The sequence below is a fragment of the Meriones unguiculatus genome, chromosome 8 (assembly GCF_030254825.1).
Source record: "Meriones unguiculatus strain TT.TT164.6M chromosome 8, Bangor_MerUng_6.1, whole genome shotgun sequence".
NCBI classification, from domain to species: Eukaryota; Metazoa; Chordata; class Mammalia; order Rodentia; family Muridae; genus Meriones; species Meriones unguiculatus.
This window is the reverse complement of record NC_083356.1, coordinates 48,288,778-48,310,643: the sequence shown is the minus strand read 5'-3', so window position 1 is coordinate 48,310,643 and position 21,866 is coordinate 48,288,778. Positions and strand designations below refer to the sequence as shown.

Genomic DNA, 21,866 nt, shown 5'->3' with positions numbered 1-21,866 from the left:
TAGTGATCAGATAGCTGGGAACTGCCACCTCTTCAGATATGACACATGAAACAGCCATTAAAGGTGGTTGTCTTCTCGTCTTTTGTGTTTCTAGTTTTACTTAAATAACTCACACTTCAGGGGTCACTTCATAACATTACTGAGAACAGAACAGAATTTTTTGGTATCCATCTAAATTTTCAGTATTTTTATACTGGGACTTTTTGTTAAGTTGAAATTCTTTTTTATTTCCTTCTCCTCCACTTATTCATCCCATAAGCATATATAGAACACTGCCATGCTCTGGGGACTAGAAATAGTCATCATACATCAATGTTTTCTGCAAGAATATAAATGTCCCATCATCTGTCCTATTTAATATACCGATGACCACACGGGGATATTGAATATTGAATGTATGGGTCATGTGACTGAAGAAGGGAAAGTGCATTTTTATTTAATTTTACCTTAATTTTAATTTAAGTTAAATAAATTTAAACACTCAAAGGAGAGTACTGTATTGGACAATAGGATTTTCATTTACTTTTACAAAGACATAAGGATAAATCTAATTCTGATGGTTGCTAGAAAAAGAAAGGATTTGATCTCTTTTGTAGATGAGAATTCAGAGGTGAACTGAATTGCTGAAGGCAAGCAAGGAAGTATTAGTAGTAGTGGAAGACCCAGGCTTTGGACTGGCTGTCAGATTTCCACTCATTCCTTGGCTTGTATTGCATCCTCATCAATTAGAGCATTCGATATCCACTTGGACTGCCCAGCCCACTTTGGCAACAGTTCAAATGTGTTTCAGAACGATTGCATCTTACTTGGTTTGTGAAAAAAGACCTAATATTGTCTGTTTCACAAGTTAGCTAGCTTAGGACACACCTTTCAGCCTGTAGTGATGTCTCTGGAATGTTCTCTTCAGCCATGCATGATCCCAATATGCTTTATTGAAAAAAGAAAGAAAGAAAGAAAGAAAGAAAGAAAGAAAGAAAGCTATTACACCTGCATAGCACTTACTCATCAGTAGGTTTTTGAAGAGAATTTCCAGATGATCCATATGAAGCAACTTTTGCAGCAGTACCTTCCTCGATACATCTCTAGATGATAGGCACAGAGCCAAAGAGTGTGAGCATTTCTCACAGGCCATTGATCTCCTTCTTGTAACATAAACATTTCTTTGTTTACTTCCTCTGTGCAAGACAAAAAATGTTCACATCAGAAATGTAATTTGCCATGATGCAGTCCTTGTTAAGATGGGTTTGAAAACATTTTGCACTGGACGAATCTTTGGATGCCATAAGAACTCTATGTTTAGCCTCAAGCATGCAGAGGAAGTTTCCACTTGCTCCTTTTAGAGAAAGTAAAATTAAAATTAGTAAGGGCAGTGAGTTGCAGAATGACATATTTGTGCTGTGCAGTGTGCCATAGATTTGAGTAGCAGATGGAGAAAATCTGAGGTAAGGACTATTGAACAAGATAATTTTGAACATGTTTGCTAAAAACAGATTTCCTGATCAATTGTTGAAGACAAATTTTTTTTAAACTTTTTCTATAATTCAATTTACATCTTGGTCATAGGCCTATCCCTCTTCTCCTCCCAGTCTCACACTCTCTCCTATAGCCCCCTCCTCTATTCCTCATAATAGGGGGTTTCCCCTACTTGATCATGATGGATAATGTGTTTGATGTGTACTTGAATTAAGTTTGCAAGTATCTTATTGAATTTTTTCGTCAATGTTCATAAGGCAGATTGGTCTGAAATATTCTTTCTCTGTTGAGCCTTTATGTGGTTTAGGTAACAGGGTTACTATGGCTTCATGGAATGAGTCTGGTAATATTCCTTCTGTTTCAATTTTTCAGAATAGTTTGAGGAGTATTGCTGTTAATTCTTCGAAAGTCTCGTAGTAGAATTCCTCGCTAAAACCATCTGGCCCTGGGCTTTTTCTGGTTGGAAGACTTTGGATGATGTTTTGGATCCAGCCTCCTATCTACTTCCTGGTTTTGCAGTCTCTGATCTTCTGCCCCTTAGATACAGTACACACTGGTTGCTGCCATCTTAGAAACCCCAAAGATGAATTTCTTATACTGGTTAGAAATGAAGATTTCTATCTCAAGGAAGGAGATGATACTGTCTCTTGCTACAAATGTTGATTATTTGAGGACAGACATCCAATGCACCATCTGTAATTGACACAGCTCCATGATTCCTATGAGAAATGAGTCATCCATCCATTGCTATCATTGAATCAAATTTAGATTGGGTATTTGAGCCATAAGCACAACTCCCCCAAATCTGCTCAGCTGAAAACATCAATAACTAAAGCTGCAAAAATAATCCATGGGATAAAGATAAACCATTATAAAATCAACTGTAATTCACAGATAGTAATTTGGGGTTAGGATAATAATTTTATTTATGCTACAGAAACATTTTATAAGTTTTAATGAGTGCAATAAAATCATTCTAAACAACTGTTCACTCATCTTCAGTAGTTTTCTTTTTTTCATTATTTGTTCATTTTACATCTCAATTGCTACCCCACTCCTTCCTCTCCTCCTAGCCCCAGCCTTCCACCCTCTTTCTCCACACCTCCTTCTCCCTTTCAATCCCCTGGGTACCAAACACCGTGGTACACCGAGTCAAATCAGGATTAAGTGTCTCTTTTTTCACAGAGGCAAGACAAGGCAGACCTGATAGGGAAATCAGATACAGAGGAAGGCAACAGAGTCCAAGTCAGAGAAAGCCCCACTCCAATTGTTAGGGACCCACTTGAGGACCAAGCAGCCCATCAACTACATATGTGTAGGGGGCCTAGGACCAGTCCACCAGTCCACCAGTCCACACATGTTCTTTGGTTTGTGGTTCAGTCACTATAAGCCTCCATGGTGCCAGATTAGTTGTCCATGTAGGACTTCTTGTGATGTTCTTGACCCCTCCCATTCCTTCAATCCTTCCCTTAACTCTTCCACAAGATTCTCTGAGTTCTGCCTGATGTTTGGCTGTGTGTCTCTACATCTGTTTCCATTATCTGCTAGATGAAGCCTCTCAGATAACCATTATGCTAGGGTCCTATCTGCAAGGATAGCAGATTGTCATTAATAGTGTCAGGTGTTGGGTCTCTCCCATGGGGTATGTCTCAAGTTGGGTCAGCCATTGGTTAGCCATTCCCTCAATCTCTGTTTCATATTTTATCCCTGCACATTTTGTAGACAGGAAAAATTTTGGATTGAGGGTTTTGTGAGTGGGTTGATGTGTCCCTTCCTCCACTGGAAGTTCTGCCTGGCTACAAGAGGTGGTCACTTCAGTCTCACTATCCCTCACTGCTAGAAGTCTCAGCTAGGGTCACCCCTCATATCTTCCCAGGAGCCTGCCCTGTCCCAGGTCTCCATCTTGTCCCAGAGACACTCCAACACCAATTTTCCCTTCTCTCTCTCAGTTCTCTCATCTCCCAACCCCATTCTCCTACACACGATTACCTCCCTCCCCATTTCTCTCTCCACTCCCTCTCTCAAGCAGTGCCCTCTCTTTCTCCATTCTGATGTCTATTTCTCCTTTAAGCATCCTCCATTGAACCTTCTTTGTTACTTAGCTTCGTTGGGTCTATGGATTGTAGCATGGTTATCATGTACTATATGGCTAATATCCACTTGTGAGTGAGTATATACCATGTGTGTCTTTCTCAGTCTGGGTTACCTCACTCAGGATGATATTTTCTAGTTCTATCCATTTGTCTGCAGATTTCATTATTTCCTTGTTTTTAATAGCTGAATAGTATTCCATTGTGTAGATGTACCACAGTTTCTTTATCCATTCCTCAATTGAGTGAAATCTGGGTTGTTCTCAGTTTCTGGCTATTACGAATAAAGCAGCTATGAACACAAGTTGAACAAATGTCCTTGTGGTCTGATGAAACATGTTTTGGGTATATGCCCAGGAGAGATATAGCAGGGTCTTGAGGTAGAACAATTACAACTCATCAATAGGACAAAATGGCAGCCTACAATTGGGAAAAGATCTTCACCCATCTTACATCTGATAGAGGACTAATATTCAAAATATATAAAGAACTCACAAAATTAAACAACAACAAGCCAAATAATCTAATTAAAATATGAGATGCAGAGCTAAACTAAGAATTCTCTGAGTGAGGCTTGATCATCTTACCCAGGGTCCTGAATCTTGCTTAGCTTCTTTAGGTGTACAGATTTCAGTATGTTTATCCTATATTATATGTCTAATGTCCATTTATAAGTGAATATATACCCTGTGTGTCTTTCTGTTTCTGGGATACCCCATGCAGGATGATCTTTTCTAGTTCCCACCACTTACCTGCAAATATAATAATTTCCTTGTTTTTTAATTGCTGAGTAGTATTCCATTGCCTAAAAGTACCACAATTTCTGTATCCATTCTTCAGTTGAGGGACATCTGGGTTGTTTACAGGTTCTGTGTATTACAAATAAGCTGCTATGAACATGGTTGAACAAATGTCCTTGTATCAACAGAGGAATTTCTAATGGCTGAGAAGCACTTAAAGAAATGCTCAAAGTCCTTAGTAGTAAAGGAAACACAAATCAAAATGACTCTGAGATTCCATCTTACACGCATCAGAATGGCTAAGACCAAAAACTCAAGTGAGGAAAAATGCTGACGAGGATGTGGAGAAAGGGGAACATTCCTCCATTGCTGGTGGGAGTGCAAGCTTCTACAACCACTTTGGAAATCAATCTGGTGGTTTCTCAGTTGTATTCTTTTATGAGACAGCTTTCACTTATAAAATTAGTCATATGTGGAGTTTCTGAGTTTTAGAAAAAAAAGGCTGTTGGGGAAGCAGTTTGTTCTTTACTGTTTACTAGCCACATTTAATATGTGAATACTATTATATATTTGAAGAACAAGTTAGGTTTTTTTATTCCCCTTTCCCTGCTGTAGGGAACCACTGGAGTAATTAAAACATTTAAATAACCATCAGCAATATGAATAAAATATCAGATGTCTTCTAACCATATTTTATATTTAAGCTTTTATTAAAATTAATGGGAGTTTTGCCTGCACAAGAACCACTAGATAAGAAATCTATAGAAGAATCTAATATGTATTTAAATAGGTAAAATAAAATGAAGCATTCCCAGATGATAAAATAACCAGAATGGTATTAGAAGGAAATGTCACAGAGGCCACAGCATGCCTGGCATGTTATTTTCAGACTCTTTCAGGTTAATTTGTGCATAGAATTCTTCTCAGAATTGGCTCTGGTAAGTTCCCAGTGCTGCTTTCACAAGGGGGGAGGGCAAGAACTGAAAAGATGTTTTCAATGTTTAGTCCTGATTGATGAATGGAAAGGAATCTTCTCAGTGTCTCCTTTGCACTTCAAAACTGTCCTAAAACAAGTAGTGAAAAATCACCGTTACCCTTCTTGTTCAGATGAAGCCAAAGAAATGTACTCACATCATTTACTCAGTTTCTAAATGACAGGTAGAGGATTCTGAAAGCTTTGAGACTTGACTTTTGGTAGTTCAGACTATAGGAAGATAATTTTCAAGATAGAGAAACAGTTATTAGCATTGGGCAGTCTGGGACCTAAAGTGTCCTGATAGAGCTTAGGAGATGGATCAGTGGTTAAGAGCACTTGCTGCCTTTGTATAGGACCCAGTTTGATTCCCAGTGCCCACATTGTGGCTCACGTGCCATCTTCTGACTGGAGGTACATCCATGGTACACAGAAATCCATGGTGGCAAAATACTAGTACACATGAAATTGTCTAATAAAAAACAATAAAGTGACCTTATGAACTCTGCTAACAAAGCCTGATTAAGCACCATCCCTTTGTGATCCTATTGTAGGGGCTTCTTGTCATGTGAGAATTTCATAAACCCACGTTTCTGGCTTCACTATAACCATATCATTTGAAAATTTTCTTTCTTCTTTTAATTTTTATCCTGACAAATGCTGTCTCTGAGATGATGTCATGTCCTTCATTCTTCTGTGCCCGAAAATCCCAAAGAGAAAGTGTTCTGACTATTGATTCCAATGAAAATTCTGAGGTTAAATTTTACTTGACTTTTTCTGCTCCACATGGCCACATGTAAGTCAACTATGGTAGCCAGAGGAGTTGGGCACAGTGGTGTGTCAGGATTGTCCTTGCAGGTATACAAAGAGCCTATTAAATATTTATGAGGATGAAGAAAGAATTATTCTTTAAATATAAATATCTTTTTCAGCCAGAAATGAGAAAATAAGATGTCTATAATTCTAGAGGTAAATTTCAGCAATCTGTAACTTATAAATGGAATAACTGAGGCTCATAGAGATTAAGCAACTTGAATAACAAGAGATGGTGAATGAGGTCCTTTATTTTTAACTCCTAATCACATCTTCCCAGACATTGGCCAATGACATCCACGGTCACTGAGGTGAAAAAGAAGCCCTTCGTTTTCTTTTAAACTCTCACCAACTGCAATTTTTATAAACTTGCAACAGTGCTGAATGTAATTTGGTTGGAAAGTTGATTGTTCATTTGTGTGTACTAGGTAGACCCTTCTCCAGAGATGCTGAAACACCCACTTACAGCACAATATCCGTGTTATATTTGCTGAAGACAAACTGGTGTAAGTTGAAAAACTTTTTCTTTCTTTCTTTCTTTCTTTCTTTCTTTCTTTCTTTCTTTCTTTCTTTCTTTCTTTCTTTCTTTCTTTCTTTCTTTCTTTCTTTCTTTCTTTCCCAAACACTGTTTACTAAAACCTGGAGAGAGGCAGCAAAAAGGTTTGCCAACACCTGAGACCCTAAACTAGGAGCTTACTTTGACAAGAGCAATATATAGGGCTCAGGTGCTGAGGGCCAGCAGTCCTGTCAACCCTACCCAGGCCAGCAGACTGTCCAACTATCCATCTATCAAGGGTGGACAAAGATGTCAATGACAAAGGTCTTGTAGACACTAAGGAACGTCAGGAGGAGAAAAGCAGGCCGGAAGGTTTGGTACAGGTCATAGAGCATTGTCATCTAGACCTGAGCTGATGCAACGATGTAGTGGACCAGACTGATGTTAAAATCAATGCTCATCTGGGTGTAATTCTGGTCAAGTTCAATGCCTTGAACTCTCACCCAGAGAGGGATACAGGGGTACATAATGAGCTTAGCAGTAGCCAAGCTCACAGCCTCAACTATGATCTTGTATTTCCACTTGTCCGCATTCCGGGACATGACAAAGTCTAGGCCTATCAGGTCTGCCACACCCACACGGGCCTTCATGAATTCCTCAATGAAGTCATAGATGCCACCTTTCCAGGTGAGGAAGAAAATGGGTAAGAACAGCATCTTGCATAGCTGCACAAAAAGGTAGGTGACCCCGGCCTGGATGCATTTTCAGAAGGCGTTGTACTCAGACAGATCGCTGCACTTGTACGTGATGACATGGGGAAAGTAGGCAAGGGCAAAGAGTTCCCAAAGTCTTGATATTGGCCCCCTGGTCCTGCTAGAGAGGGACTCACCAGGAGGCGTCTCCTCTGAGCTGGGGTCTCGGCCTTGCAGGCACCACAGCCTGGTGCCCACCTAAAAAGCCTCACCCGGTGTCAATTTTGTCTCCCAAGGAAACGTCTTTAACAAAGAGTCTTTTTTCTTCTTTTTTTAAATATAATTTTTTATTTATTACAATTTATTCACTTTGTATCCTAGCTGTAGCCTCACCCTCGTCCCATCCCAATCCAGCTTCCCAAGTCCACTGATAGAGGAGGACCTCCTCCCCTTCCATCTGATCCTAGCCTATCAGGTCTCATCAGGAGTGGCTGCACTGTCTTCCTCTATGGCCTGGTCAGGCTGCTCCCCCATCACGGGGAGGTGATCAAAGAGCTAGCCACTGAGTTCATGTTAGAGACAGCCTCGGCTCCCTTTACTAGGGAACTCACTTGGAGACTGAGCTGCCATGGGTGGTATACCTCTGTGTAGAGGGTCTAGATTATCTCCATGCATGGTCCTTGGTTAGAGTATCAGTCTCAGAAAATACCTCTAGGCTCAGATTTTTTGTGGAGCTCCTGTCCCTTCCAGGTCTTTCTATCTCCCCCCCTTCTTTCATAAGATTCCCTACACTCTGCCCAAAGTTTAGAGTCTTTTAAGCCTAGAGCTCACCTATGTGGAAAGACTCTGGCCAGTGACCTTTGGGCCTTTCCTGTCTTTGCCTTCCTTGTGCTAGGATTATAGGTAACAGCACACCTGATTTTTTTTAACATGGGTGCTTGGAATTTGAACTCAGTTCCTCATACTTGTGTGGCAATCATTCTCTCTACTGAGCCATCTTTCTGGCCTGAAGGGGATTTAAAAACAACAAAGACAGAAGTCTTTTGAGGGTATTCCAAGAGAAATGGTCATCTTGGTACAAGGCAGGAAATGCCTTCTTAGAAAAGTTAGCTTAGCACTTGAATGACTTTTTCGACTTTTTCAAGTCATCTTTGTCTTGAAAATACAAATAATCCAGGTATAGTGGCCCATGCCTTTAATGCTAGCACTCAGGAGGCAAAGGCAGGTGTGAGTTCTAATCTAGCCTGGTTTACATAGAAAATTCCAGATGGCCAGCGCTACATAGTAAGACACTGTCTTAAAAACAAACAAACAAACAAACAAACAAACAAACAAACAAAAAACCAAAACAGCCAACCCACCACCATCAACAACAAATATAGAAGTGCTAAGTATTTTGCTCACTTAATGGAGAATTTCCTAATTGATTTTCTTCCAATTCCAATAACTGCTAAGGTTACTAGAATAAAGAACTCCTCCTGAAGAGGGAGGAAGACATAATGTTATTGGTGTTTGGAGTGGATCTTAGAGAAAGGAACTGAGGCATGTTCAAATTCTTTTTCTGTGTTTAAATTTCAGCAGCTTTACTTTCTTTCTTTCTTTTTTTTTTTAAATCTTACCAAACAGGTACAAAGAGTGCTCTAATACTGAGCTTTCTGTTACTTACTTATTCTAATTGGTAGAGACGTGGACTTCATTCAAGTGCCAAGTGCACAACCTGTGTAAATGCCAAAAGGATAATAAAGTGTGTAAGAGTGTGTGCGTTGAGGGGTGTGCCATAGCTTACCACATGTCATGGCATCTTGGGGAGAAAACAATGACTCAAAAAATAGCAACATGCCCATCTAGAGGCAACCATCTGATAGCAGGATCTGAGCTGGCTGGATGTGTGGGTGTCCTTAGGTGTTCTATGAAGCTTTGCTCTTGTAGGGATAATGTATTCTGAATCTAGGGAACCTCAGATAACTTGGAGAATAGCAAAAAATGGTGCCCCTTTCAGTAGAGTTAAAAGTGATTGGCTATCTGAACTGGTGTGGAGCATGCATTTCTATACCACTTTTATCTGTGTCCATCTGCCACCCTTCTTGATTATAGGAGGAAAAAACATAGTTATCATACTATTTGTATGTGTCTATCACCTCATTAAACCCTCACAATAGCACCATTGGGAAGGGATCATCTTTCTCACTGCACAGACAAGGATGCTGAGGGCAAAGGGTGTCAGGTGATCTGTTCTCAAACAGGTAAGCGTATATCGTAGGCAAACCCATGACAATATAACCATTAAACACACTGATGGCTCAGACTGAAATCAAACACTTATGCATCTAGTTTCTCTCATTATTTTCATGTTCTTAGGGAAGCTAACTAACTGAGTCCTAGCTGTTTCAACTAAAGACAGAGCTCTGACGAACATGTACTTGTAGGTCTTTGTGATGGTAAAATAGAAAAATAACTCCTGGCACGAATGAAGTAGAGACTTTTCTAGCTTCTGCTCCTGATGTAGTCAGGCAGGTCACTAAGATAGGACTCAGGTTGTCTTGTTAGAACTGGCCTTTGGAAACAAGGAGAAATCCAGTGACCAGAGTTTAGGCAAAATATGAAATCAGAATGAGATGTGGACCTTTTTTTCATCTATTCGCCTTGATTTCATTTTAGTCATAGTTGCCAGGCTTTTTGTGCACAACTACTCCTTTTACATTTAATTGAACTCTTTGCTGCTGTGCTCCAGTAGGACCTGACTATTTAAGGCCATTGTGATTAGTTTAGTTCTAATGTGTGATCAGCTAATATAAATAGACTGGGTTGGGGGTTTTACTGATTTTTTTTATTGTGTATTTTTCGAGACAGGATCTCATAAACCCTGGCTCACCTTAGAACTCACTGTGTAGTTGAGGTTGACTGACCTTGTACTTCCTTAAAGAAAGTATTATTATTGTTGTTGTTGTTGTTACTGTGTGTTTATAATATGTGAATGCCAGCATGTGCCTGCCATGGCTTATGTGTGGAGGTTCAGAAAACAATTTTGTGGATTAGTCCTCTCTTTTTTCACCTTTAAGTGTGCTCTAGGGATTGAATCAGCTCATCAGGCTGGCTTGGTAAATACCTTGACTAGATGAGTCATCTAGCTGGCCCTGACCTTGAATGTCTCCTTTTTTGCCTCTACCTCCCAGTTGTCGAAATGACGTGAGTACACTAGTATATCTGATTTGATGCCACTCTAGGGATCGAACCCAGTAGTTTTTGGATGCTAGTCAAGTGTTGTACCAACTGAACTACATATCTAGTCCCAAGGTTTGAGACATTTTAAGGACATACCATCTTTCCATTGGGACTGATTACGTAGGACAATATAGGAGGGAGGAGGAGAAGCCATTTAGTCGGTCAAAGAGAAGCAACTTAGGTGGCAAAGTCAACTTGGAAAAGTGGTCACCTCAGCACTAAGCCAACAGAACTCCAAAGACACAGTATGAGGCAACTAGGAATTCAACCATCTGTGTTCCTGGTTGAGATATTTCCTTCCTGCACTTTACAACTGCAGACTTTGATCCTTAATACTAAAGCATCTTTCTCAATTAACACCTGGAAATGTCCAAACAATGAAGTGAACTTTATGTGGTCCACAGTGGATAAGGTGAAGGTTTCGCAGACTGCCAAACAAGGGTCAGCTTCCCACAGTGTCTATCGGTAAGGCTGGAGGTTTAGTCATTAAGAGCAATGGCTGCTCATTCCGAGGACCCAAGTTGAATTTCCAGCACCCATAACCATCTGTAACTCCAGTTCCATAGGATCCAACACTTTCTTCTTCTAGCCTCTGCTGGCACCAGGCATGCATGTACGCCCATACATGTAAAAATAAAGAAATATTTAAAGGAAATGAAAGGGAATACAGTTTCTTTCTGTTGATGTTTTTATTTCCTCCCCTTCAACTGTAGTTCTGGAGAACTTAATCGCTGCTTGAGCTTGCAAACATACTATTTCATGGGTTAACTTATAAATGACAGATGATTTTATGCTTTACCTGAAAGATTTAAAGCACCATGGTGTCTTACACTGTGTGAGATGGGATTGCTGGAACATGGTTTAATGTGGATTGCATTGTTCTATTTCTAACCAATGGTTCGTGTTCATTTCCTGACTCTTAATAAAGCCCTTTACTTATTCAGAACAGCAAGTATTGTGTTTACAGTACAGCCCCCAACCTAGCACACAGCAAGGCTACAGCACTGTGCAGGAGGTGGAGTGTATGAAAGTGTCCTTGGGAATCAGCAAAAAGGTCAAGGGCTGGGCCATGAGGTAGAAAGCCCAGGCTGTGATTTCAGCAATGTGAGGCAGACTTCATCAACCCACATTTCTTTCCCCAGAGCCAAAAATAATATGCTGAAATTGGTTTATTTCACTTGGCTGTGGCAAAGACTATTGGGAGGCAAAGTCTCAAAACACAAAAAGCATTTGGGAAAAAAGTCATCATTTTGCTTATAGGATCAAGAATTCACACTGATGGATGTGATCACATGAAGAAATTGTGTTACTAGGAACTCATAGTTAATTTGAGTAAACTCTGGGGTGAATCCCAAGGACTTTTCGTGCTCTACACTTACTTTCTCTTTGCAGAATGTGTTTGCACACAGTTCTGTGTAGCCAGTGCTTTCATTGACTGCTAATCAGTGCACTAATTCACTACTTATTTCCAGAGTGCTTTTACTATGTGTTCAGCACTAGAGATACAAAAGAGGACCAAGCATGGTTGTTCTTTCACTGAGTCGCTACAAACATTCACCGCATGCCAAGCAGTAAGAAAGTAAAGTGGGCCTGCAGACCAACAACTGAGTTTGTTAGACAAAGAGAACTGCAGACCCACCTTAGACAAGCTGAATAAAAATTCACATATTAACAGGATTTCCAGTACTTTGTGTGCTTTTGAATGTGAGAATACCAGTTTTAAGAAAGCTGTGACAGGATAGGGAGATTGCTGGGAAGAACACTTGCTTTGTGAGTATGAGGGCCTGTGTTTGGATCCACAGGACCCGTGTAAGACTAGTGTGGCTACATGTCCCTGTAACTCCAAAATTGGGGGGATGAGGATCACTGGAGCTTATTTTTAGCTGGTCTAGGAAAAAAACCCAGAAAGCTCCAGGTTTTTGAAAGACAACTTTTCTTAAGGAAACAAGGCAGAGAACTAGAGAATGACACAAGAAGTCTTCTTCTGGCTGCCACACACACACACACACTCACCCATGCACACACAAGCACCTGCACACACACACCTGCACGCACACAGCCCTACGCACATACCTGTACGCATACCAATGAATACACCTCTCTCCAACACAGCCACCAGAAGAAAAAAGAACAAAAAGAGCAAGCTTGTGGTATAGAGCGATCTACTTGAAAAAAAAAATGAATGAGTAGTTGAGAAGCTTGGCTGCCTGTGCTCTGATACTTGGATGGAATTGAAACAAGTCACTTATCTATATTAGGGCTAAACGTGTGATTTCAAAGCAGAAATAATGGTATCTTCTCTGCTTCCTTCATGTGCTATTGTGAAAAACCGAATGGAAAAGTGGTTATAAATTGTTAGTTCCATCTGAAAGTTAGACATGGCTGTTGTATCATTTCAAGTTTGGAGAAATGTCCATGTATCAGGCTTTACATCCTTGCCCAAGAACTGGGATTTAATTCTAACTTAAAAAATTCCCAAATGTGCTTCTTTGTAGGGGTATTTTTATTTTCCACTTTTCAGAGGAATAACAGACTTATTCTGGGCCAATCTGGTCAGGCTCCAGGGCTTTTAATCTCCAAGTATATTGAAATTATCTGTGACACACATTTTACGTTCAGTTCATTTCAGTGAAACCAACCAAGTGCTTGAGCACAGGTCATGCTTACTTTGTTTCCATCCTAGAGTGAAGCTTAGATTGGGGTTGGGATAAACAAAATTATTCATTGTACAGTAGTGTATGCTCATGGGTGTTATGAGTCTTATATAAAAAAAAATGAAGTCACAGGTATATTTGTAAAACAGAAGATTTATAAACCAAAACAATGCAATAGGTTAACAAATTTTTATTACTGTTTATTGAGAAAAAGTTCTGGGTAAGAATGTTACAAGACTTCCACAGATATTAGAAAAACTTTTGTTAAACCATTAGAAGGAGCCAGTTTCAAATGGGAACAAGCATCTTCTCTTAGCCACGAAGGCTCGGGACACAGGTCCATAAGAGCAGGGGTTTGTTTCTTCTCCATGATCTCTGAGGTTCCCAGATATATATTGTTTTACTTATTTCAGTAAAATAACTTTTGATTTGTTTCTACGCTAGGAAAAATTGCTGGGTGAAATCAGAGTAGGATTTTGATGAGGAAAACCATTTCAGGGTTCAGTTGGCAAGAATGAAAGCTGAGTGCACTTTTATGTTCCATAGCTGCTCCTGCCTTGCCCCTCTTGATCACTGTTAAACTCAGTGTTAAGACAGCAAGAGAATGTGTTTGGTGGAGCAGGAACCTTTTGTCAATGCTAGCCAGTGGGAAATCAGTATGGAGTATGATGTTTTAGTACTGAACATACCAGCACAGGGACAATCACTAGTGAGGTTTCTTTCATGAAAGGTTAATCTGCTCTGCCCCATCCCCCAAAAAACTTTAAATCCCTAGCTGACCCATTACATTATGTTTTGCTTTTGAAATGAATTAATTTGTTTTTTAGTTAAACAGAAACTGGAGATTTCCTGCCTTTTATTCAGCTCATTCTCATCTAGGTAAGGCCTAGAAAACAGAAGTCCCAGAAAAATGGATGGCTGTGACAGAAAACCATACTTTTTTTTTTTTATCAATTACACTTTATTCACTTTGTATCCCCCCATAAGCCCCTCCCTCCTCCCCTCCCGATCCTACCCTCCCACCCCCTTCTTCATGCATGCCCCTCCCCAAGTCCACTGATAGAGGAGGTCCTCCTCTCCTTTCTTCTGATCTTAGTCTATCAGATCACATCAGGAGTGGCTGCATTGTCATCTTCAGTGGCCAGGTAAGGCTGCTGCCCCCTCAGGGGGAGGTGATCAAAGAGCAGGCCACTCAGATTATGTCAGAGGCAGTCTCTCTTCCCATTACTATGTAACCCACTTGGACACTAAACTGCCATGGGCTACATCTGTGCAGGGGTTCTAGGTTATCTCCACGCCTGGTACTCGGTTGGAGTATGAGTCTCTGGGAAGACCCCTGTGTTCAATTTTTCTGGTTCTGTTGCTCTCCTTGTGGGTTTCCTGTCCTCTCCAGCTCTTACTATTTCCCACTTCTTACATAAGATTCCCTGCACGTTGCCCAACAGTTGGCCATAAGTCTCAGTGTCTGCTTTGATAGTCTTCAGGGCAGAGGCTTTCAGAGGCCCCTGTGGCAGGTTCCTAGATAGTTTCCTGTTTTCTCCTTCTAATGTCCATCCTCTTTCCTTTCAGGATGGGGATTGAGCATTTTAGTCAGGGTCCTCTCTCTTGATTAGTTTCTTTAGATGTACAGATTTTAGTAGGTTTATCCTATGTTATATGTCTGTATGAGTGAGTATATACTGTGTGTGTCTTTCTGCTTCTGGGACAGCTCACTCAGGATGGTCCTTTCCAGGTCCCACCATGAAAGCCAGAGGCTGCAGAGGAGAAAGGATGCTTTTCTAGTATGCACAGAGTTGCCCAGAACCTGGTGGTGGGCACACATTGTAATCCCAGTGCTCAGGAGATGGAGGCAAGAGAATCAATGGTTTACTTGTTCCCAACAACATACCGAATTCTTTGATTTCCTGAGACCCTGAGATTTCACCTTACACCCATCAGAATGGCCAAGATGAAAAACTCAAGTGACAACACATGGTGGAGAGGTTGTGGAGAAAGGGGAACCCTCCTCCACTACTGGTGGGAATGTAAACTTGTACAACCACTCTGGAAATCAATCTGGCGCTTTCCCAGACAACTAGGAATAGTGCTTCCTCAAGATCCAGCCATACCACTCCTAGGCACATATCAAAAAGAGGCTCAAGTACACATTAAGGACATTTCCTCAACCATGTTTGTAATAGCCAGAAGCTGGAAACAGCCCAGATACCCCTCAACTGAAGAATGGATGTAGAAATTGTGGAACATCTACACAATGGAGTATTACTCTGCAATGAAAAAATAAGGAAATCATGAAAACCATACTCTTGTAGATCATGTTTCTTCAACTATCTTAGACAGTCTCCAGGATAGCAACTACAGAGATTCAAGAGTGAGAAAATCGGAGTCACTTTTTAGATGCTCCAAAATAATCACCGTTTCCTTCCAGAGTCACTGCTTTAGTTCCCATGTGATTAGGTGAATTTGTAACTAGATAAATGTGTCTTCCTTCTCTGTAATTATGCCCTTCTTTATTGATCTTTTCTACTACTTTGTTTGTTTGTATTGTTATCTTCAGTTTTTCTCAACTTGACACAAATTAGAGTCACCTGCAAAGAAGGAATTTCAATTGAGAGTTGCCTCCATTAGGTTGGCCCATGGACCTGTCTGTGGGACATTTTCTTGATTAATGATTGATTTGAGAATGCTCAGAGTACTATGACTTATGCCACTTTTGGGAACACGACCCTTGGTTGTGTAAGAAATTAAGCTGAGCAAACAAGCCGTGATAAGCAAGCAAGAAAGAAACATGACTCCATGGTCCCCATATAGTTCTGTCTCCAGGTTCCTGCCTTGATTTACTACCTTGCTTACCTTGATGATGCTCTGTAATCATCTCTAAGCCAAATAAAGTCTTTCCCATCTTGAGTTGGCTTGGGCCATTGTTTTATCATAGGAAAAGCCTAAACTTGGGGGTGTTATCTTACTTGGGATAAAAGTGCATGACCTCTACCCAAGACCCTTCAGCAACAAACCCAAGCCCTTCTCCTCATTTTTATTACAAACTTTTCAAGGTAGAAATGGATGTTCTCATTAAAATCTTTCTCTCATAGTTGTCATTTTATTTCCTCCCATAAGTAGGCATTCAGTACTTGCTGTATATTAGGCAACAGACAAAACTGTTTTTTTCTCTCATCAATTCTTTTTTATTTGCCAGGCAACCAGATAAGAAGTAAACCATCAAAATGAGTTAATTCTCAGTAAGAATTCGAAAGGCAGTTTGGGAGTTATCAGGGTGAGGATGGAGTAAAGGTGAGGAGTTCTTGTTTCCAGAGTGGCTAGGTGACTGCTCATTGAGGCTATGATATATGGTTCAAGACCAGCACTTTAAGAAGAGGCCAGACATACTAAGATCTACCTTCCGTTGTGTCTCTAGGAAATATATGAGGCCCCAGAAGCAAAGAGAAGTCATCTGTAGCTCTCAACTTTTTTTGTTGAGAGCTTTTAGGAAGGACTTTCCACAAGGAAATTCTCATTCACATGATGCCAATAGCGTTTTCTGACTAACATATACAAATTAACATCTATAAACAGAAGCTGATGCCTGTAGTGTTATCTGTGTGTCAGTCTCTGGTCTGAGCACTTTAGCTATAGTAACTCATTTAATTTTTGCAAGAACCCTTTATAGCAGGTACTCTTGTAATCCCTATCTTATAGACAATAAAAAGGCACCTGTGGTAAATTTACACACTTATAAATATGTAGACAATTGGGACGTCTGAATATGTAACATTGTTTCAATAAAAGCTTCAAACATGGATTCTAGTCCCACGGGATATGATTTATTAATCATTAAACTCATTTTTTGTAGAATGAGCCAAAGGCTTCCACTGTTATGGAGAAAGATGCTGTATCAAGATAATTTATTCTTGTTAAAGAATATAATAAAGCTAGGGAGAGGTTTCCAGTCTTTAATTATTAAACAGTGAAATAAAACTTCAGACAAAAAGCCCAGATGCAATTTATATTATAATGCTTTATGTACAGATGTCAAGAAAGATGGTTCAAGATAAAGTTTATAGCACTTAAGAGAGCTTTCACAGTCCTTACCCTAGAGGTGGAGGGCTGTCTTTGTCTTTCTAGAGACCTATTTTTGTCTCAAGGACCAACATAATGAAATATTTGGGGTAACTTGATCAGAAAGATCAGATGTAAGATGCCTTTAGGACTGAATATATGGCTTTTATGGTAAAATTTCAAGCTCATCTTTTCTTTTACCATTTTATGGTATTTGTCTTTTCTTCATGAACATGCCTAAGAATTCATGTTCTGGGAGCCACCAAAATCATGCAATTGCTCCTTTTCTAACTTCTTAAAGTTTGTAAATTTAACTCGGAAACATTTTCAGTTTATTTTTCCAGTTACACCTTTACTCTATTTCTCAAAAGTAAAAAAAAAAATCTTACAAAACAACAGTTGCTCACAGATAAAATAAAAGCTACTGCCCATCTGTCACCATTGGTCTTTGAAAACCACAATTTGTTTTTCTAATTTCTCTTCAACTTTTGACATGCAACTCAAAACAACTTTTCACAGGCAGGTGATACTGTTATTTCCAATATTGTCTGCAAACTGTATGAAGGCACTGGATCAAAATGGAAGTTCAGATGGCTGTTTGTTTTTTTTCCCATGATAATTGCTGCTTTGATGGTATTACATGTGAGCACAACCATTTACTTCATCTTTAAATGAAGAACTAATCTAAATTAAAATCTAAGACCAATAGCTCACTTCTAAAGCCACAGGACATTCTCAATAGGGTAGAGAAGCTGAATTTTCAGAACTTGAATTTCTATAGTAGCCTAACGTATGCCTATTGGACTTCTTTATGGCTACATTTTTTTTTTTTGCATGAATATATTAGAAGTATCAGAGAGGCCAATTTTAAATATTTCTAGATACCTGACTTCTTTTCTTAGTGCAGTCTTTCCTTTGAAAGACACTATTGTTTTCATTTAATATGTAAAACTAACTCCTTATGTCTTTTATTACCGGGAATGGGGTGAAAATTTGAGTTATTCATCTTTACTCAGCTATCAGAGATGTTACATTTGGGTAAATTTATAGAAAGAAAACAGCATAAATGATTCAGTGACTAGTGATTTGAAGACAGAATGTTCTATTGGAATTAAGATAAATGACCCTGAGCCTCTGAAATATACCTAATGTCTATGAGGGTTCGGCTTTGGTACAAGTCAGTCATGACTGTTCTCTTCTTTTTTGTTCTGTAGCAAATACAGAAATTCTAATTATAATAGTACAAATTAGTGCTAGATTGATGTTGGCTCAGGGATTAAGAGTACTTCTAAAGGACCCAGACTCAGTTCCCAAGACCTACAACCTCTTTTAATTCCAGCTCCTGGGAAATCCAGTGCCTCCCCTGCTTTTCATGGATACCTGAATACATGTGGCATACAAACAGGCATAGATAAAAATAAATAAATAAGAGTACAAACCAGGTTTTGATTACTGTATGAGGAAGTTATAGGGCCTGAAAAGGTTTCCCACAGGCTTGATACAGAAAAGAACAGAAACTTGAATATGATACCTAACCAATGAAAGGTGAGGGTGCTTTCTATGCATCTCCTCAGAGTTCCAGTACATTCACAAAACACCTCACAACGTTAACTCTTATCTCTCTCACCCTTCGTTCACTTGCTTTGTGCAGGGACAATATTGAGACTTGCATTGGGATTGGAATTCTGCAAGAAATTGTCTTTTTTTTTTTGTATCTTCATAATTCATCCTGGTTTTACAAGGGAGAAAATAAGAAAGAGGGCTTCTTGACTAATACCAGCATTTCCCTCAGACTTGCCTCATCCATTTCAGCCAAGAGGAAGCTGAAGGGTATGAGGGAAGAATCACTTCAAGTATCATGGTACTATTTTACTCTGACCATCTGTTCAGCCATTCTTCCCTTGCACTGTAATAGACAATATCCCAATCCCACAACACATCATTTGCTCCCAAGCCTGGGCATTAACATAGGTTTTGTTTCACATGGCTTGTATATGTAACATCTTAACCTTAAAATGTCCATAGAATTTCAGGGTTATTGTAGAAATTGTGGTACTGAGAAGGTGAAGTATATATTCTAAATTAAGAGAGGTTTCACAGTCCTTACCATTATATAGATTAAAATAAAGGGTTTTAATGCATGAATCTAGTAAGATCGTGAGATGTAAAATCAATATAGAGCAACTTTTGGATTTCTGCCCACTGACAAAGTTCTGAGTAGGAAAATAAAAAATAACATTAACAACATTATTAAAAATGAGAAAAAAACATTAAAAATAAACTTAAGGAGGTAATAAGATTAATCATTGAAATGTTTAAATATTGATGAAAGAAAGTGTGTAAAACACAAATAAATACAAATGAATCTTGAGATCATGAGTTGGCAGAATTAATATTGTTCAAATGATCACCTTACCCAAAGATGCATAAAGCACCTCTCTGAGGGTCAAGGCTTTGGGTTTAGTTTTCAGCCCCATATCTCGTCCCATCTCTGCTTTCTGGCTCACCCAGGCATAAACAAGCATCTTGCTGTCATACATCAAAGTCTTTCCCACTGTCATGACTTCTCTGCCAGGCTGGACTGCAGCCTCAGACTGTGAGCAAAAGTAACCCTTTTCTCTTTACATTGTTTTATGTTGTTGGTCACAGCATGAGACAAGTACCTAATACATTCACAGTAGCTGAGATGTAGAAGCAACCTCCATGTCCACTGATGGATAAATGGATAAAAAAATAATAGTATTTAGAGAAAATTATAAGAACATGTATTATGAAATATCATCATGAACCCCTTTATTTTTTATGCCAACAAAAACATTGATGAAATACAGAATAAAATATTGTATATGTATACAATGAGATGTTCTTCAGTCTTGAAAAAGAGGGAATCCTGTTGTATGATTCTGAATTCCCCAAATTACAAAGTAGAATCTTTTTTTTTTTTTACAAACTACATAGCTAATAGAAGGGTAATATCCAAAATATATTAAAAACTTAAGAAAATAACCCAATTAAAAATTAGATATAAATCTAAACAGAGAAGTCTCAAAAAAGAAAACTCAAATGTCTGAGAAATATTTGAATGTTCATCATCCTTAGTCATCAGGAAAATGCAAATCAATATTATTTTGAGACTTCATCTTTTTAAGAAAATATTTATTTATTTATCTATTTATTTATTTATTACAATTTATTCACTTTGTATCACCACTCCCTCATCTACTCCTAGTCTCTCCTACCCTCTCTCTTCTCTTCTACTTCCTACCCTCCTCTCTTCCCCTATGCCCCTCCCCTGGTCCACTGATAGGGGAGGTCTTCCTCCCCTTCCATCTGACCCTAGCCTATCATGTCTCATCAAGCATGGCTGTATCATCTTCTTCTGTGGCCTGGCAAGGCTGCACCCCCCAGGAGGAAGTGATCAAAGAGTAGGCCACGGAGTTCATGTTAGAGACAGTCCCTATTCCCCTAACATCTTACACATATCAAAATGGCCAAATGATAGTTAATGCTGACAAAGGTTTGGAGTAGGGGGAACACTCATCCATTGCTGGTGGGAGTGCAAAGCTCTTACAACTACCATGGAAATCAGTCTGGTCATTCATCAGGAAGAAGGAAATAGCTCTTCCTCAAGATCTGGCTAAACCATTTTTGGGCATATACCTAAAGGACACTTCATCCTACTACAGATACACTTCTTATCCTGTTCATTGTTGCTCTATTTATAAGAGCCAGAAACTCCAAACAACCTAGATATTCATGGATGGATGAATGGATAAAGAAAATCTGGTACATTTACACAATAGACTATTACTCTGCCATTAAAATTGAAATCATGAAATTTGCTGTTAAATGAATGGAACTAGAAAAAGTGATCCTGAGTGAGGTAGCCCAGACCCAGAAGACTTTATGGTATGTATTTACTTATATATGGAAGTTAAGTCATTGATAAGCAAGCTACAATTGGTAGAACCACAGTGTAAGGGGTAGTGGGGAGGGACAGCTCTTCCGAGGAAGGGGAAATAGAATAGGTAGTTATGGATGGATGGTGGGGTGGGGCTGGAATGGGAGGATCAAATAGAGCTGGGAAGAGGAAAGGGGATCAAGGGATGGAATGCAGGGAGGGAAAGACAGCTAAAATTAAGGGCCATTTCAATGGTAGTATGGAAACATAATACAGTTAAAGCTTCCTAAAATAAGTATATATGAAGGTGATGTAAATGAAATAACCAAGTAATAGGGAAGGGGAGCTCCAACTGGACATCCTTGTCAACAAATGCAGCTTTGATACTAGAAATAGATTACATATAATTGTTGGCCAAAAAGGGCTCATGGAAAACCTCAAGCAGCCTAGGCTGTGGCCAAGACTATAGGTTGCTCTTCACAAATTGACAGCAAATCTCCATTGCTGAAGACAGCACCTATACAGCTCCTTGAACATGGAGAAGTAGAGATAGAGCCTATGCAATGCCTTCATCTCTCTTCTAGCATGTTTGGTACAGAAAGGTACTTACTCTGCATGCCACCAAAATAGAAGTGTAAAAACCAACCTTGCCACAAACCCTTCAACCTACAATGGTGTCCTGCCTGCAAGATATACTAGTGTAATGGTGGCACAAAGGCTGTGGGAGGAACCAAGAAAGACATGATTTGATTTAAGACA

At 39.4% G+C, this 21,866-nt stretch overlaps 1 pseudogene; it reads right to left on the bottom strand.

Annotated features, from left to right (window-relative positions):
- Window positions 1-6,774: 6,774 nt before the first annotated feature.
- Window positions 6,775-7,415, bottom strand: LOC110558789 (BOS complex subunit TMEM147-like; annotated as a pseudogene).
- Between the last annotated feature and the right edge of the window lie 14,451 nt (window positions 7,416-21,866).